The sequence below is a fragment of the Ranitomeya variabilis genome, chromosome 8 (assembly GCF_051348905.1).
Source record: "Ranitomeya variabilis isolate aRanVar5 chromosome 8, aRanVar5.hap1, whole genome shotgun sequence".
In the NCBI taxonomy this organism is placed as follows: domain Eukaryota; kingdom Metazoa; phylum Chordata; class Amphibia; order Anura; family Dendrobatidae; genus Ranitomeya; species Ranitomeya variabilis.
The window spans coordinates 170,219,865-170,231,249 of NC_135239.1; the positions used below are offsets into that span (position 1 = coordinate 170,219,865).

The 11,385-nt window shown below is 43.1% G+C and overlaps 1 protein-coding gene and 1 long non-coding RNA gene across 2 annotated transcripts in view; one reads left to right on the forward strand and one right to left on the reverse strand.

The window, feature by feature from the left end:
- The window catches only part of EIF3D (eukaryotic translation initiation factor 3 subunit D), a 28,562-nt gene extending 28,275 nt beyond the window's left edge, over positions 1 to 287 (reverse strand). The window contains exon 1 of the mRNA XM_077277243.1: positions 50 to 287. The gene's annotated coding sequence lies outside the window, so the exon portion shown is untranslated. The remainder of the gene's footprint in view (positions 1 to 49) is intronic.
- A 2-nt stretch (positions 288 to 289) lies between these two features.
- LOC143787972 (uncharacterized) lies at positions 290 to 8,220 on the forward strand. The gene is made up of 3 exons (XR_013218519.1): positions 290 to 327; positions 5,983 to 6,072; positions 8,131 to 8,220. It is a non-coding gene; the product is annotated as an uncharacterized LOC143787972 (long non-coding RNA).
- The last annotated feature ends 3,165 nt before the right edge of the window (positions 8,221 to 11,385 follow it).

The window sequence follows — 11,385 nt, forward strand, 5'->3', positions numbered from 1 at the left end:
CTCGTCCCCGTCCCCACTGCCGCCACATCCTCACACGCCGTCCTCTTACCTGTTTTCACCGCTCTCTCAACCGGATGGCGGCGGATTACTCCTAAGGCGCCACCCCAACCTCTCTCAGGAACCGGCTCTAGTCAGAGGAAAGCCGGAAAGGAGCGCATTACCATGATCCGCCAGCACTGTCGCAAAACCACATCATCAGAACGTGCCAGGAGTGCCGTAAACCAAAACGTGATGACGATTGCGTGCGCACCATAGAGAAGGCAACCATCTCCCAGCGCGCCGCCAGTACGTGTCAGTGTGCAGGAGGACCGCAGCGCTGTGCTGGCTGTAGGTGTCATTGGCTGATGTAACAGCACAGGGTGGAATACTGGGGTACAGCTGTAATACTGGGGTACAGCTGTAATACTGGGGTACAGCTGTAATACTGGGGTACAGCTGTAATACTGGGGTACAGCTGTTATCTGCTGCTTGCACATTAACCCCTTCACATTGGAACCAATTTCTATTTTATTTTTTTTCTTCTAAGATCCCTTTTTGTTGTTTGTTTTTTTGCTCCGTCCACGTATGACGACTTGTTTTCTGCATAAATTTGAACGACACCATTCATTTTACCACAGAAAGTGCTGAAAAAAAACAAAATTCCAATTGACAAAACAACAAAACTAATTCCGCCAGTGTGTGTTTTGTTTTTTTTCCGGCATTCATTGTGCGGTAACAATGTCCCTGGAATGTGATTCCCGGGGTCACTATGGTGACACCAAACTTGTGTTTTTTTTATTATTATTTTAGTGGTGAAAAAAATTCTGAAATTTGTAAAAAAAAAATGTAATAAATGTAGTTTGTGTCGCTATTATCTGAGACCCAGAACTTTTTTATTTTTTCAGTGGATAGAGCTGTTTTTTTGTGTATTGGGCAGAGGGTTTTAATAATAATAATAATTATTAATTATGTATTTATATATTTTGTATAATTATTAATATGGTGCCATCTTGGTAACCTACACTGGTTATGTTTGATCACCTTTTATTGTATTTGCAGAAGAAGTGCGACAACCAAAACATTGCAAAATTTCAAATTTTTTTTTTATGGTGTTTACCTTATGGGTTTGATAACTTTATATTTTGATAGATCTGACTTTTCCAGATACCTTTATTAATGTTTTTATTTTTGGACCGGGAAAAGGAGGAGGATTTGAACATTTGTTTATTTTTTTATATTCCGAAAACCATTAATTATTGCACATTTTCTCTTTATTTTTTAGTCCCAATTAGTGATGAGCACAAGTGCTTGTTCCTCGAGTTTGCCCAGGGTGCTCAGGTATGCACCCAGTATCATGGGTGCTCAATTGACGTGTTTGAGTCCCCGCGGCTGCATGTTTTCTGGGTGTCTAAGCCTACGTTCACATTAGCGCTGTGCGGCGCAGCGTCGGGCGCAGCCGCGGCGACGCATGCGTCATATGCCCCTATATTTAACATGGGGGGCGCATGGACATGCGTTGTCTTGCGTTTTGTGATGCATGCGTCATTTTGGCGCAACTGTCAGGGCGCAGAGGACGCTGCATGATGCAGTTTTTTCTGCGCAAAAAATCATGCAAAAAATGAACGCATGCGTCACAAAACGCTGCGTTGTGCGTTGCGTCGCCGACGCTGCGCCGCACAACGCAAATCTGAAGGTAGCCTAACAGCTGCGAAACATGCGGCCGCGGGGTCTCGAACATGTCACCCGAGCACCAGCAGTACTCAGTGTATACCCGAGTACCCTGGGCAAACTCGAGTAAGGAGCACTTGTTCTCATCACTAGTCCTAATACAATATACAGTGAAAATCAGCCTCCTATAAAGCCCACAAAGGTACCAAGATGGAAGCAATGGTAGCCTTCATAATGTCCTGACTGCCAGAGCAACCCATCGTCCCCCCTGTGATAATGTTATGGGGGCAATTGGCGCCTGAACACCAGGATTGTGCATTAATGTGTTGATTGAAAATTATTTGTTGCTTAAATCAGGTTTTTTAGTTGCATGTATATTTAAAAAAAAAAAAAAAAGTAATTTTTTTTTCTTATCTCAACCTTTTTATACAAAATTAGCAATCTTGCAATTTTCACACTGGCCACCGGGGCTTTTTTTAGTCTCTTCCAGTCCTTTCAGGAAGAGTTTACAGCAGTTTCATTATCATACCATACCAACCATTGGCTCCCTGAGATCACACAGCTGGGAGCCGATGAAGTTACAGGGAGCCATCTCTTTCTGTTAAACCTCTTATATTCAATGGTTGCTTTTGACTGTGGCAAGTAAGGAGTTAATTGAGCAAACACTGGCAGTGATCAATCCCCTTTGATTTGTCTCTATTAGCAGGGGGGATATGATCACTGCTACCCAGCAGGAACATCAAGATTATTATCCTGGAGTGAAGATTTAATAGATTTTTACTTCCCAATGCAAAGCAGCATTAGTGCTGTGATGGGAAGAGGTTAACTGATCTGCTACCAACTTAATAAAAATAAACTGCATACATTATTAAATTTGAAAATCCATGTCAGAAAGGCTGTGGAATCCTTTAAAACTTAAAACTCAATCTCTACCCAGCCTGCCTGATTGAGAGCTCCTCAGTGTCCTCCTCCCTGCTGAGATCTCACCCTGCTCAGTACAATCTGTGGCCAGTCAGTTGTTAGTCAAGCTTAGTGGGCAGAGACTAAATTCACCTGGAGTTATGAGGTCTCTCAATCTATAGCTTGGACTTATAATGCTCATTTTAATATCAGAATTATACAGCTATTTTCACATGATTTTTAAGTAATTACACCAGTCTTATCGGGTCTAAGAGATCTTTTCAATAATTTATACAGTTTATAGCAAGAAATCTGGTGATACTACTTTAAGGTTTTGTCTGAGATGGACACAGTCTCTTGAAAACCTACTTCCTGCTATATCTGTGAAAGAGTCCAGACATATCCTGCCTAGGAGTTGAGTTGTGGGGTTGCACCAGCTACTTCTATAGGATACCATAGTGGTGTATGCAGCTGATAAGCCCATTTCTAGAATACACTTCCATTGTAACAGTAATGGTCCCTTGTTAACGTAGTTCATGTCCATAGTCAGTCCTCTATGCAGGACACTGTCTTTTTTAAAGAACAATTTAGTTCCCAGTTCACAATATAACTTGTTATTTCGGTATTTATAGAAGCGGACACAGACGGACGAAGGGCACTGTGCAAGGTACATCCGACACAGAGGGAGAATGATGGGGGAGGGAGCGGACAGCCCCCTCTTCCATCATTGCTTTCAACCCTATCAGCCGGCGTTCAGGATGTCGATACAGTTGAACGTGGAGTTCCAGCATCATTGGCCCATGGGCTAGAGTTTGACATGTACGTCCTAGACCAGAGTTTCTCAACTCCTCTCCTCAAGGCCTACCAACAGGTCATGTTTTCAGGATTTCCTCAGTATGGCCCAGGTGGTAATTCCACCACATGTGCAATGTGAATGGAAATCCTGAAAACATGACCTGTTGGTGGGCCTTGAGGAGAGGAGATGATTCTAGTGACCTCTTCTAGCTGAAGTATGGTTTACAGGAAGGTTGTTAATATTGTCATTAACTAACTCAGGACTGGTTACACCTTTAACACATTGGTTGACCAACTTCTAATCTTTGGGATGCTATTAAGAATGATGAAAAATATTTTTGGGCTGCCACATTGGTAATCCATGGTGGCCAACCAGAGCCCCGCGAACTTCCTTCTACCTGCCAGAATGACCAGCTCCTCTTCTGATTAGTTTGATGTGTCAGACAGGGGGTAACATGTATCTGGGGATACACGGGAAAGGGATCCCCATCAATCAAGAGGATAAGACCCGCAACTCCTTGTAGTGCTGAAGAATCGTTAATAGTGCAATATAGAGAATTAACGTTTCCGTCCACATTAGACCTTCATCAGAAAGATGGCCATAGTAGTTGTTTAGGGGAATCCAGTCTAGTGCTCTAGGGGAATCCAGTCTAGTGCTCTATGGGAAAAGAAGTTCTAAGATGCTGATGAGGAAGGCGCTCCATAGGGTTATATTATCTGCATAGTTAGGACCTATAGTCAGGACTCCTTATGGACACTATGCTCAAGTGTGAATGTGTCCTGGTGTGAAGCCAGTTTATTAGGGTCAGTTGACCGGATTGGATCATCTAGAAAAGAGAATTTGTTTTGTTAAACTTTTTCCTGGTTCTGCAGGATGGATCCCATCCAAGTAATGGCACTAACTATATGGCACAACCTTATTGCCTTTTGAATGGAGTCATACCTCTGTCCTAAAGAGTCTGTATTAGGGGTCGGTCACATAACCATATTTTCGATTTTCATAGAAAACAATTGAACTCCCTTGGACAGCATTCAGACCAATGTTATTCAAATGACCATTTTGTTTTACAAGGATCGAAAGACCACATTGAAAAAAATCAACATGCTCAAGTTTCTTCCATATTTTGGATGAAATTCGCCTATTCAAGTCTATGGGTGCATGACAAAAAAAATTGGATCCCATACATATTACATCCAAATTTTACGGATACATTGCAATCTTTAACATAGGAAAAATGTTTTTGTAAATTATTTTCACTGCTAATGTAGACAAAAGGGTGCAATACGGATGACAATATTGATGAAAAATCGTTGTTTTTTTTTCTGGATGGAAATTGGGAAAAAGTTGTACTTAGATCTATGGTAATGACATAGAAAAGGGAATATCGCAATTTCCACCGGGGGACGGAGTGTGGATAAGAAGAAGAAGCCCTGTGCAATGTGTGACCGGAAGGTAGCCCGATGAATGAGCCCATTCCTGATGCATCCATCCTGAAGAGTTGGGGTTAATAGACGCGCTCCTGCTGGACTGACACATACCATGAAAGTGCACGCACTGCTTCATCTTGACTTCAATCTGTGCCATCAGCAGACATGTTTGCTGTTAGTCATTAATCTAACATTTGGTTGTTTTGCCATCAATTTTCCAGAGCTGTCTTATTTAAAGTGAAGATCAGCTGTTCTCGCTGCAGCCCACCACCCCGCCATCCTGTCTTATTCCACCTCTGTGAAATATGTCTTTCTGGAGAAATGACTTTCCAGGGCTTTTTAACTTTCGATACATTTATCACTGTTGTGCAGCTACAAAGTTACATTATTTCTTGTTGGAACTGTCAGCATTTCTTCCACAAATTACATTTCCTGAAACTTCATGGGTTAATAGAACTGACTTTGGTTGCACTACTGAAGTCAGACATGATTCATACAACTCAGACTTCTTTGCTATTAAGACCATTCCTATAGTAGAGGAGAGTGTTAAATGCTGGACATTCAGATGACCCACACACAATGAGTGCATGAGAAAAAGAAAAACAGTGAATCTGCTTTGAAATCTGTTTCCTGAAGGCCAAAGTATGCTGCATCCTTCAGGAGTTAACCTATTGTCGCACGTGTGTTAGACCCTAAGGAGGTTACGGGCATATAAAGATGACCTCAGGGCTGCCATCAAGAGCATTACTGTCCTTACTGTTGTATGGGGCTGGGTGAGCACAATGGGGGGTACGGACCCAGACTGGGTCCGGGCCCCCCCTCTTGTGCTTTTGCTTACCAGGCCCCAGGGTATAATAACGTAGTGTGCGCTGGCACACCGCCATCAGCAGCACACATCTTGGCGCAGGGAGCCTTTATTGGCGCTCCACGGGACCTCTGTGAAGCTCTAAGGGACTCCTCCCTGAGCCTTCTCTGTGACACGCCAGTTCTAATTTATATATTTATTGGTTGAAGAAAGTGGCTATTTTTAGTTGGTGGAGGCACATTGGTGGATTAAAATCTATATTTTAAATGGTGTGTCGTAAGATAACTAATTATATATTAATGGTGAGTGCATGTCTGTATTCAGCTGTGTAATGTAGTCGTTAGGGAAAAAGTGAGGAATGTGCTGTGGAAGCGGTGCTCTAGATAACTATGTGTTATTTTATGCAGAGATGAGTCTTGGCTGGAAGAAGTGATGGCTGTCTGTGCTGGATGAAGAAGAAAAGCGAAGATGAAGGATTTCAACTAGAGACGTCACCGGTGAGTCAGTGTGTTACCTGTACACTGACACTGTACACTGTATACTATGTACAGAGCTCCTGTGTATAGTGGCACCGGTGATCACTGTTTTAACTGTACACAATATACTATATACAGAGCTCCTGTGTATAATGTCACTGGTTATAACTGTATTACCTGTACACTGACACTATATACAGAGCTCCTGTGTATAATGTCACTTGTTATCTCTGTATTATCTGTACACAGACTATATACAGAGCTCCTCTGTATAATGTCACCGGTGATCCCTGTATTATCTGTATACTATACACTATATACAGAGGTCCTATGTATAATGGCACTTATGGTAATATTAGTATTGTTTTTTTTATTAATGATCAGTATTGTAGTATTCAGTCACTATGTAGTAATAGCAACTAGGATGGTGAGCAGTCTGCAAAACATGTCCTACGAAGAACAATTAAAGGATCTGGTAATGTTTAGCTTGCAAAAAAGAAGGCTAAGAGGAGACTTAATAGCAATCTATAACTATCTGAAGTGATGTTACAATGTGGAGGAATCATCCTTATTCTCTTTTGCGCATAGAAACACGAGAAGCAATGGAATGAAACTTAAAAGGAGAAGATATAGGTTAGATATTAGGAAAAACATATTGACAATGAGGGTGATCGATGAGTGAGACAGGCTGCCACTAGAGGTGGTGAGTTCTCCTTCAATGGAGGTTGTCAAACAGAGGCTGGACAGACATCTGTCTTCAGGAGAGGGTTTAGTGAATCCTTCATTGAGCAGGGGGTTGGACATGATGACCCTGGAGGTCCCTTCCAACTCTAACATTCTATGATTCTATGTGGTCTGGTCATAATGTGGTGGTGTTTGTTCCTTGTATGTGGTATTATTAAGTTACTATCTGGTGATAATATGTGGTCCGGCCATGGTGAGGCGGTATTTGTTCCTTGTATGTGGCATTATTAAGTTACTATCTGGTGATAATATGTGGTCCGGCCATGGTGAGGCGGTATTTGTTCCTTGTATGTGGTATTTTTCGGTCATTACCTGGTAATATGTGGTCCAGCCATGGTGTGGTGGTATTTCTTCCCAGTATGTGGTATTATTCGGTCACTATGTGGTGGTAATATGTTGTCCGGCAATGGTGTGGCAGTATTTGTTCCTTGTATGTGGTATTATTTTTTAACTATGTGGTGATAATATGTGGTCTAGTCATGGTGTGGCGGTATCATCAAGACCGGCGTGAAAATCGCTGGTCTTAATATATCAGGACCCATGACTACTGTGAGGAACTTGCAACTTTAGTGTCTCTGGACTATCCAAAATGACAACGATCTCAAGCATACATCAAAGTCCACCAAGGCTTGGTTTTAAAAGAAGTCATGGAAGATTCAGAGTGACCACAGACGCCTGACTTGAACTCCACAGAAAATCTTTTGTGGGAATTGAAGAAGGTTGTTGCAGCATACAAACTCAAGAATATTAGTAAGCTGGAGGTCATTGCCTATGTTATGTGGAATGGGCTAAGATTCCTCAGGAGCACAGCCAGAAGCTGGCGTCTGGCTATTTATCATGTTTGCAGCAGGTAATAACAGCCAGAGGTGCTCCACTAAGTAATAAACAAGCTTGTCATGAAGGGGGTCATGAGACTGCACTAATTAATAGTGGCGACTTGGCCCTGATTTGTCAAAGTGTTTATGCCAGAATGCTGGTGTAAAACACTTTTGAAATGACACAAAACTTGGACATTTTCATACCAGGCAGTTCGGCCAAAATGGGTGGAGTTGGGATGGAGCATGGCTACGCCGAACCATCAAATTCTTCAAAACTGGTGGTGTTTCTTACTCCAGTAATGTTTCTCTAGTGTTAGACTGGAGTAATATTTCTGGTGAGGCGCATACCACTGATAAGATACACCAAATTCATTAAGTGTTGTGCGCCTCTTACTGAATTCAGTCTGGTGCACAAAACACCAGTAGTATTTGGGGTCTTTGAATTTGAAAAAGCCACTTTGTTATATTAGTAGAGTTCGGGTATGTCAAATGTTCTTTGTCTATTGGTTTATTGCAGACAGCAGAAAGTTTTGAAATTTTGCTGACAAACCTGATTTGCAATGGGGACTGAACAATTTGGAGTGCAACTGTAAGTACTGAAGACCCATTCTTAATCTTGGAATTATTTTAAGGTGTATGTAATATAGATAGTGATGTTAAAAATTAAAAAAAAAACTTCAAAAGATTTAAACAATAGGCCAGTTTCCCTTTAAGCCAGTACATTTTCAACGAATATAGTTAACTTTATTTTTTTATTAACTATTTTAGAGAGAATGCGGAAAAAACTGTTTTTTTTTCAAATAGAGGATTCTCCATTTAGTTCTATTCTCTATCCTCCACCCTCCATATTCTACCTCATCTTCATCCCTTCATCTTCCCTGACATCTTCCCTCATCTTACCAAAGTACTGTGAATAAAATATATTAAACTTCATCACTGCATTGTCCGTCCTGGATGTACCATGTGCAGCTGGTCAAGCACAGAAGTAGAGGATAGCGAGTAACACTATCTGCTATTGCTTGTACAGAGATCTGTGCTCGCATCCCTCAGACACATCTCACCTACTTACATCAGTGGCAAAATAGGAAAAATAATGAGATATATGTGTTTTGAAGTTTTAGTCTTTTGTACTATAAAAACTTGTTTAATGGCATAAATGTGTCATTTTCTTGTCTGCATTTTCAGAGAGTCCCTCCGTAGATACCTTGGTTAACCCCTTACCAACATGTCGCAAATTGTGTGGCTCAGGAGCTGAGCCTAGTTCATACACAGCTGGTGTTGGTGCTTATTTATAATAGCAGCAACCAGAGATGGCTGTTTAAACACTTGTGTGCCATTATGGGTTCCCATTCGTGTTCAAATTGCTCTCCAAAATGCAATCGCCAGGGTGCCAGTGAGTTACCTTTAGAGTTGAACAAAAGAATTCAGAGAACCCTAGTCCAGTGGCCATGTTTGTGCTCTGTGGTGACCTATCCAGAGTGATGTAAATTTCCTGCTATCATCCTGACCACCTCTTTTGATTAGTAAGTCCCCTCAGTGTCTTGATCATAGGGCAGTAGCTGTGGACGAGGTCCCTTTTCTGTAGGATCTTACTATCCACTCAGTCGTCTCTCTCTCTCTTTTGCCACAGGACACCCACTGCATGCAGTTCTGCTTCTCAGTCAGACCCCAGGTCTGCTACTGCTGCCCTCACTTAGCTCCCCCCCCTGGGCTAGTCCCACTTGTTAACCCCGTCTCTCCTTGTAAGTTAGTGTAACGGGCTGGGTGGTGGAACCACTGCGCCAAAGCCCTGGAGGGTTGTGACTAGGAGCCTCACCCAATCTGACCACGGACATGCAGCAGCTAACGACGCCGAGGTCTGTGGAGAGACAAGGGAGGGGATCCAGGTGCTACTCCAGGACTGACCTTGGGTAGATGGCAGCGGAACCCTAGGAATGGGTAACTAGGATGGCCCTGAGGAATGTCCAACAGATGCAGGCAGGCAGAGAAGATGACAGGAACCGCAGGTGCAGACTGGACAGTCCGACAGAGAGATAAGCACTGGTGGGTGCAGCTGGCTCGGCTGCCGTTGAGGTGAGCACTGGCGGGTGCAGCTGGCTCAGCTGCCATTGAGGAAAGCACTGGCAGGGGCGGGTGCAGCTGGCTCGATTGCCATGGAGGAAAGTACTGGCAGGTGCAGCAGACTCGTCTTCCGTTGGAGAAAGCACTAGCGGGTGCAGCAGACTCGTCTGCCATTGGACAAAGCACTAGCGAGTGCAGCAGGCTAAGATACAAATACTGGGACCTGAGCACTGGCAAGCTTATTAGGAACAAACTCGCAACATTGCACAGGCTCCTCCATGTTGGAGGAGGCGCTTTAAATAGTAAGTGACCTTCGCCTATTGGCTGGGGACACTTTAGAGGAATGCACGCTGCCCCTTTAAGAAAGTGGAAGTGTGTATGTGCACGCCCTAAGCACAGTGGCTGGAGACCTGCTAGGAGTGTGTGCACCCCAGGCAGCAGCAGACCCGGAAGGAGCAGGACGGGAGCCTTGGCGGTGAGTATGCTGGTGTCTCTGCAGGGAGAGAGGGACTGCAGGTAGAGATGTGGGCGCTTCAATTAGCTAGTGCTGGGCAGAACACCACTCCATCACCACCAGTATTTAGAGTTGAATATTTCCAAAAACATTATTTTACATATCTTCAAGGAGGAACGTGGGCGACACTTCCACCTCCTTACACTAGTTACAATGGTAGCTGGGGTCGCCATCGTTGCATCTTGGTACTCCTTAGCAGCCCACCCTGGGCTCTTAAATTTCACTGTATACTGCAATGCGAATGTCATAGGTTCAAGTCCCCTATGGGCAAGGTCGGTCTGGGGTGTCTGTGGCCCACCAGGCGAATGGACTCTAGGGGCCCACCCTACAGCTATATGCAAATATCTGTCAGTCATTATCCCCATTATAGTGGAGCATCGGCTGTAAAACACAGGCAGCTCCTGCACATCTACTGTGTGCCCCCATAACTGGGATGTATAATTACGGTAGTTTACATTAATGGGGTTCTTTGGTTAAAGCAAGTTATCACCGATCCATAGGCTCCATAGGATAGGTGATCGCTTAGGTCCAACCATTAGAAACTGCACCGATCGGAAGAATGAAGAAGTTTTATCATTGATAGGACACTTATCCCCATTTTAAAATGGAGAGGCAGGTGGGATATCTGACCGCAGCTCCATTCATTCTCTTTGGGCTTCTGGAAAAAAACAAGTGCAGCCACTGAGGGAATGAATATGCCACTCCAGTCTAATGGGGATAAAAAGTTCCTCATTTTGCTGAATGGGTCCAAGTAGTCAGACCCCCACCAATCAATACGTTATCACTTATCCTGTGGATAGATGATTACTTTTTTCCACAAGAAACTCGTGTAAGTGCATCTCTGCCGCTGTGTTCCAAGTATTTAATCTCTAATGGAAATAAAGAATCTTCTAATTAATATCAGAGATAATAAATGACCGCCATATACAACACAATCCCCTATACTAAGACAAATACCACCACATACAGGAAGAAATACAACCACACCATGACCAGACCACATAGTGACCGAATAATACTACATACAAGATAAAAATACCGTCACCTCATGACCAGACCACATATTACCAGCACATAGTGACTGAATAATATGACATATTACCAGCATATAGGGACCAAATAATACCACATACAAGGAGAAATACTGCCAGACCGTGATCAGACCACAGATTACCACCACATAGTGACCGAATACTA